Source organism: Saccopteryx bilineata, chromosome 5 (assembly GCF_036850765.1).
Source record: "Saccopteryx bilineata isolate mSacBil1 chromosome 5, mSacBil1_pri_phased_curated, whole genome shotgun sequence".
NCBI classification, from domain to species: domain Eukaryota; kingdom Metazoa; phylum Chordata; class Mammalia; order Chiroptera; family Emballonuridae; genus Saccopteryx; species Saccopteryx bilineata.
In genome coordinates, this window is record NC_089494.1 from 115,966,378 (window position 1) to 115,973,661 (window position 7,284).

Sequence of the window (7,284 nt, forward strand, 5' to 3'; positions counted from 1 at the left end):
ATAAGATGCAGTCTTCAGCCTCAGGGAGAAGGGAGCCAGGAGGGAGGGTACCTTACTTCTCCGGGAGGGTGTTAGGCAGCAGGGAAGGTCCTGATTGAGTTTGAGGACAGGTGGAGACAACCGGGAGCACTAGGGGAGTAGGAGTAAGGGAAGGCAGTTGGGCACAAGGAGGAGGGGTGTGGAATGAAGGCATGGAGTACTGGGTGCTGTCTGGGAGCAGCCAGGGAGGAGGCTGGTGGCCTGGGCTTTGCAGTGGCTGGAAGCCTGAACTCCACCCAGGAGGTAGGAAAGTCTCTGAGTGTGCCGAGGGGAAACACCCACTTTTGATTACTCGTGGAGTGGGTGGAGAGAGGCAGACCCTGGAGCTGGGGGGGGGGGGGTTGGCAAGGTGCCAACTCCAGGGGAGGCTGCCTGTGGTGCTCCTGACTCAGACTTAGTCAGAAACCCCGTTCCAGGCCTTCTGACCCCTGCAGCCTCACATTACTCTTCCTGGAATAAAAAGTGTAAAGTTTGGACTTGCTATTTGGAGTTACCTTGAACTTGACCTGGATAAGGAAGGTAGATAGGCCCTGGTTTCACCTCCCTGGGCCTTCCTACTTCCTTGCTTTGTGATGTAATCAAACGCTACAGGAACACCTCGTTTATTTTGCTGAGTGGTGCTTCTTCATGGATTTTGCCCTCCTGTTCCTGTGCCACTGCTGTCACTGCTCCTCAGAGGGGACATTTTCAAGCCCAGGGTGCATCCTCTGACAACCAGAAGCATGGGGTGGGGGGAAGTGTGAGAATGGGCAAAGGTGGCCTTGCCTTCCTCGGGACTCCCGTCCCCACATCCCATGATGGTCTGTTTGGCTCACCTTGTGGCCTAATATCCAGCCCAATGTCAGCCGCTGGCCTGTTGTCAGTAATGACTGTCCCGTGCATGTTTATGGAACACCAAAGTCTCAGTGTCTCCAAGTTCCCAGTGGAGCATGGGTACCCACTGCCTCTGTCCTGGCTCTGTGATAAGCAGTGGAGATGACCATCTCAGCCTTCATCAGAGTTCATCTGGCCCATGTCTTAGCTCTTCGTGCTGCCTTCCAGGAGGTCACAGTGCTGATGGGAGTGTGGCCTGGGTGACCTGTGCCTATGTGTACAGAGGTGGGGGGCACAGATGAGGCGTTGCCTCTGTTCCTAGGCTCTGAAATATGCCTACCTGTTTCAGGAAATGCCTCACTTTTCTTATCACTGACTTGGCAGCTGCTAGGGAATTTCTGGGTGGGCGGGGGATCCCGGAAGGAAAGCACCCTCAGGCTGTTGTTTCCTGGAAGCCCAAACACAAAGAGGATGGAGTGGAGGTGGCGCTCTAGGTCCCTGGAGTGCTCTTCCCCTCGGAGTGAGTCAGCTCCCATCAGGAAAAGGAAGGCTGTTATCCTTTAATCTCGTGGTTTTTTCCCTCCAGCTGGTGGTCTAAATGTGTGTGGGATCTCAGTGGCTGGGGTAGGGATGGAAAAAGGAAAATTTCCACATTAACAGTAGCAGTCACGGGAGTACATTGAGGGGTATCCAGGCTGCCTCACAAAGCTTCATGGTGACTCTGTGACCCAACAGGTTAGACACAAGCTTGCCCTCCCCAAACTTGTTTTGTATAGATCATTCCATGCCTTCCCTCCATCACATTCCCACACCCTGGCCTCCTTGGTCATACCTTCTACTAGATGTGTGGCTGTGTACGGAGGGCTTCCAGGCCCCAGCGTGAGTGCTAGGGACTCTTAGGAGCATTGTGCTCCTGGTAGGATTTCAGGCTGTCGCTGTCTCTGCCTTTGGGTGGGGCAGTGAGGGCCAGGCCTTGGGGAGAGCGAGGCCTCTGCTGGAAACCAGGAACAGGAACAAAGTCAGCTCTGAAAGCTGGAAAGGAAGCAGCAGCCAGGGGAGCCCCTGGCTCCCATTAGTCACGGGGCTATTTGGCCTTGGCGCTGTCAGAGCTGACAGGGCATGTCAGATCCGTGCGTTGCAGAGAAAGCCACAGGGGCCGTGATTAGCTGGTGGCAAGAACCCTGTGCCTTGTGCCTGCCCTCTGTTAGGGTGCACTCAGGTGGCCTGAGTTGTAAATTATCCCTAGAAATCACAAGGCCTGAGGTCCTCCACAGGGAAAGGAACATCCCTTTTGCCTCCCTGGGGTTCTAAGGACCAGGGGAGAAAGCTGAGGACAAAATCCAGTTCACGGGCCAAACACCCATGGATTGCCTGGTGAAAGGAGGTCCAGAAATAGAGGAGATGACCGCTCACACCATTACAATGGCTACTATCGAAACATGGAAAGTACGTGTGGGCAAGGATGTGGAGAAACTGGAATACTACTTGTTTGTGCACTGTTGGTGGGAATGTAAAATAGTGCAGTCACAATGGAGAACAGCTAAGAGGTTCTTCAGAATGGAGATACCATATGATCCAGCAGTCCCGCGTCTGGCCGGGCACACAGCAGCCCCGAGTCTAGGCGGGCACACAGCAGCCCTGGCATCTGGTCGGGCACACAGCAGTCTGGTGTCTGGGAGGGCACACAGCAGCCCCGTGTATGGGCGGGCACACAGCAGTCCGGTGTCTGGGAGGGCACACAGCAGCCCCGTGTATGGGCGGGCACACAGCAGCCCCGTGTATGGGTGGGCACACAGCAGCCCCAGCATCTGGTCAGGTTCACAGCAGTCCCAGCGTCTGGGCGGGCACACAGCAGCCCTGGCATCTGGTTGGGCTCACAGCAGTCCTGGTGTCTGGGAGGGCACAGAGCAGCCCCGTGTCTGGGAGGGCACACAGCAGTCCCGGCGTCTGGGCGGGCACACAGCAGCCCTGGCGTCTGGTCGGGCTCACAGCAGTCCTGGTGTCTGGGCGGGCACACAGCAGTCCTGGTGTCTGGGCGGGCACACAGCAGTCCTGGTGTCTGGGAGGGCTCACAGCAGCCCTGGTGTCTGGGAGGGCTCACAGCAGCTCTGGTGTCTGGGCGGGCACACAGCAGTCCTGGTGTCTGGGAGGGCACACAGCAGCCCCGTGTCTGGGCGGGCAGGCACACAACAGCCCCGAGTCTGGGTATATACCCAAAGATTTGAAGGCAGGATATCAAAGAGATATCTGCACACCTGTGTCCAGAGCAGCATTACTCACAGTAGCCAAAATGGAGAGGCAACGCAAGCGTTCACTGATGGATGAATAGATAAACAAAACACGTGGTATATATAGACAATGGAATACTATTCAGCCTTAAAATGGAAGGACATTCTGACACGTGTTACAACAAGCATGAACTCTGAGGACTTTAGGCTAACCGGAAGAGGCCAGTCACAAAAGGACGATTACTATGTGATTGTACAATACTTACATGAGGTACCTAGCTAGAGTAGTGACGTTCCTAGAGACAGAAAGTAGAGATGGCTTCAGGGACTGGCAGAGTGGGGAATGGGGAGTTAGTGTTTCATTGGGATAAAATTCAGTTTGGGAAAACGACTTCTAAAGGTGGATAGTAGTGATGGTGGTGATAGTACAACAATGTGAATGTTCTTAGGGCCAGTGAAGTGTTCAATTAAGAATAGTTGAGATGGTGGTGAATTTTATATCATGTATTTTACCACAATTAAAAATAATAATAGGGAGAGCCCTTCTAGTTGCTAGATGGATGCTACCCAATTCTTGAGTCACTTAATTAAGCCAATTAGATCTTTAAGAGAAATATTAACTCAAAACAAAAAAGAAATGAATGTGGGCCAAGAGGATCCTACAGGTGAGATGTGCACGAAGCCCTCTACTTTGTATTATTTAATCCTCATGCCCCCCACCCATCAACCTCTGTGAACTAGCTCTCTCCTTGCAGACAAACTGGCTCAGAAACCCTGGGACCCTGAGTAATGACATATGTTGCCCAAGGCCCCTCTGCTAGGATGTGGCTGGCCAGGATTGAAATCATCTTCATGTTCTTGGTTAGAGCTGGTCCCTCTGTGTTGAGCTATAACCTCAGGCACTCGGTTTGCAGAGGCCTTAGGATTTCAGCAGGGAGGAGCCCTCATACCCACAAGACAATAGAATACAAGAAGCTGGTGGGATTCAGTGATGAAAATGTGTGAACACACTGCTGTATGAACCTGACTCTCAGCCTTTTGCTTTCTTCCCTGAACAACATGAGCTTCAGCACCTGCCTCGGCTTCTCCAACCTACCAGACCCTGAGCTTTGGGCCAGTGATCAGCAGCACTAGTGTCTATGCAGGTGCTGGGAGCTCAGGCTCCTGGATCTCTGTATCCCACTCCACCAGCCTGCAGGGTGGCTGGGGGCCCAGGGACCTGGCTGTGGAGATACCCAGGGGTCTGGCAGGCATAGGGGGCATCCAGAGTGAGTAGGAGACAACGCAATGCCTGAATAACAGCCTAGCCTCCCACCTAGAGAAGGCGAGGAGCCTGAAGACTGGTGATCAGAGACTGGAGAGCAAAATCCAGGACCACCTGGAGAAGAAAGTACCCCAGGTCAGAGACTGGAGGCATCATTTCAAGACTGTTGAGAGAGGACCTGAGGGCTCAGATTTTGCAGGTTCTGTGGACAATACCTGTCATGCTGCTGATGACTCAGAGTCAAGTACGAGACAGAGCTGGCCATGTGCCAGTCTGTCGAGAGCAACATGCACAGGCTCCAAAAGGTCACTGATGACACCAATATCACATGGCCGCCACTGGAGACAGAGACTGAGACTCTCAAGGAGCTGCTCTTCATGAAGGAGAACCATGAGGAGGAAGTAAATGGTCTACAGACCAGACTTCCAACTCTGGGTTGACCAAGTCTCCACACCTCAGCAAGACCATGGCGGACATCCGGGCACAGTGTGATGAGCTGGTTTGGAAGAATTGAGAGGAGCAAGGGAAGTTCCAGTCCCAGCAGGTTGAGGAGAGCACTACAGTGGTCACCTTGCAGACTGCTGAGACAGGAGCTGCTGAGATGACATTCACGGAGCTGAGATACACGGTCTGGTCCTTGGAGATCAACCTGAACTCAATGAGAAATCTGAAAGCCAGCTTGGAAATGAGCCTGAGGGACGTAGGGACAGGCTATGCCATGCAGGTGGAACAGCTCGATGAGATCCTGCTGAACCTGGAGTCAGAGTTGGCCCAGAGGGGCAGAGGGGCAGCGCCAGGCCCAGGAGTAGGAGGCCCTACTGAATATCAAAGCCAAGCTGGGGGCTGAGATTGCCACCTCCCACCACCTGCTGGAAGAAAGGGAGGACTTCAATCTTAGTGACACCCCGGGCAACAGCTGCTTCATGCAGTCCATCCAAAAGACCACCACTTGCAGGTGTGTGGACGGCAAAGTGGAGTCTGAGGTCATTGACACCAAAGTTCTGAGGTTAAAGGCAGCAGAAGTGAGGCACCTCTTAGGGCATCAGGAGGCCAGTAAAAAGTTCAGAGATCACTAAGAAGGCTTCTTAGAAGAGGAGGTGGATTGGATAAAGCTGGAGGCCATGGCTGATCCACCATGGCCACCAGCCCCTGGGAAGGAATTCTGAGGGGATGAATGGGTCCAGCCTGGGTGAGACTCCTTAGGAGAGGGAAGTAGGAAATGAGGGGGAAGGATCAGGGCCATGAGGTCCTGAGGAGCTGGACCTGGAGGGGTACCTTCCTTCAGGCCCCTCCCTGAGGGGTCACACTGCCACACATACTCTCAGTTGAGTCCCCAGCTATGCTTCCTGGGGGTGGGGGGAGGCGCTTACCTGACTTAGGGAGAAGTCCCTCTGTCTGGAAGCCAGTTCTCTGGTCTGCTGTTGTGGCCTTCCTTCTTGGCAGGCTGCAGCTGAGACTGAGACAGTGGTGTTGGCTATGGGCCACTGAGATGTGTCCACTCAGAGATCCTGAGTCTTGGGTAGAACTGTCAGATTTTCAGATAAAAATACAAGGTGCCAGTTAAAATTTAATTTCAGGACAATGAATAGTAGTATAACTATGTCCATAATAATACATCTATAGTTGATATGGTAACCATAGTAATCTTGGGACTTTGTCTACTATAGTGGCCTTGGTCAAGCCACTATACACAGCAGGGGCCCTGTATACTTATAATTATAAATATTTATAATTTATAATTATCAGGTATAAGATGGATCATGTGCCTGACACTGCTCGGTGCACCTAGCAGAACCCATAGTGGGAGACTGGCACTCTCAACACACTGGGGACTGTGTTCCAGATCTGACATGTCATTAGCTGCACGCACCTTTCTCATTTCCTGCCTGTACTTCTGAGACCTCCCTCCCTTGCGAAAGACAGAACTCTGTTTGCCAGGTACTGCCGTGGACTAGCGCGGCTCCAAATAACGGTGCGGAATTAAGGAAACACACTTACAAAACAAAAACCGATGGGACTAGGAAGACTCTTCAAAATGCCTGGCAGTATCCGAGTGCCTCATAGCCCCAGTTCGCTTTATTATATAGACATATGCAAATCAAGGACCCTGATACAAAGTTGCACATCAAAGGCTAAGACAGGAACTCTCCCAAGGCATAAAAACAGGATGCATTAGTGAAATCTACCAACATCCAAAAACAAAGAGTCAGAGGAAGGGCATGTATATTGCTTCCAGCAACCCAAGGAAGCAAGTGGAGTGGGTGCAAATACTCAGCATCATAGCCAAATATGGAGATGGAGGGGGAGAACTTAGCCTTTTGCTAAGCCTTTAAATCTACAATGGCTTTTTGCCATTTAAGGTCCACAACAAGGTACCCTCCTATATCTATTACCTCACACCTACCTCATCAGAGTACCCCCAGTTTGTGAATGGCACTTCCTTGTCTCTGAGTCTCTGTTGGGTAAACAAATGTTTTTGAGGTTTGCTCTCTTATGTTTGCCTAAATTGGTGCATTAGAATGGGGCAGCGCCATGTGTGTGTGGTCTGTGGAAGGCTGAGGGTGCTTGCCCTCAGTGCAGCAGATTGCACAATATGGATTGCCTTCCTGCTTGGGAGGGTCCATTGTTTGCTACTGTTTGCAGGAGAAGGGTTTTTTCCCCCAGCCTGTTTTGTTAGAGAGTGCAGAGAGAGAGTGCTGAGGGGCTTGGGAGCCCTGCTGAGGCTGGTGGGGACCTGTTTGTTCTGTGAGTGTGGAGGGTGAGTCCAGAAAATGAGTCTGGGTTGTGGAACTGGAGACTGAGTCAGGGCTTGGGAGCCCTGATGAAAGGGAAGCAGTAGTCCCTGCCTGTTTGCTTGTCTGCAGTTAGAGGACTTTAGTAAACGGAATGGCCCACCATTTTCTGGCTCCACTGTTCCTTTACCATCTGCCTGAATCCAAT

At 52.2% G+C, this 7,284-nt stretch overlaps 1 pseudogene; it reads left to right on the top strand.

Annotated features, from left to right (window-relative positions):
* Positions 1-3,267: 3,267 nt before the first annotated feature.
* On the top strand, positions 3,268-5,420 carry LOC136306526 (keratin, type I cytoskeletal 18 pseudogene; annotated as a pseudogene).
* The last annotated feature ends 1,864 nt before the right edge of the window (positions 5,421-7,284 follow it).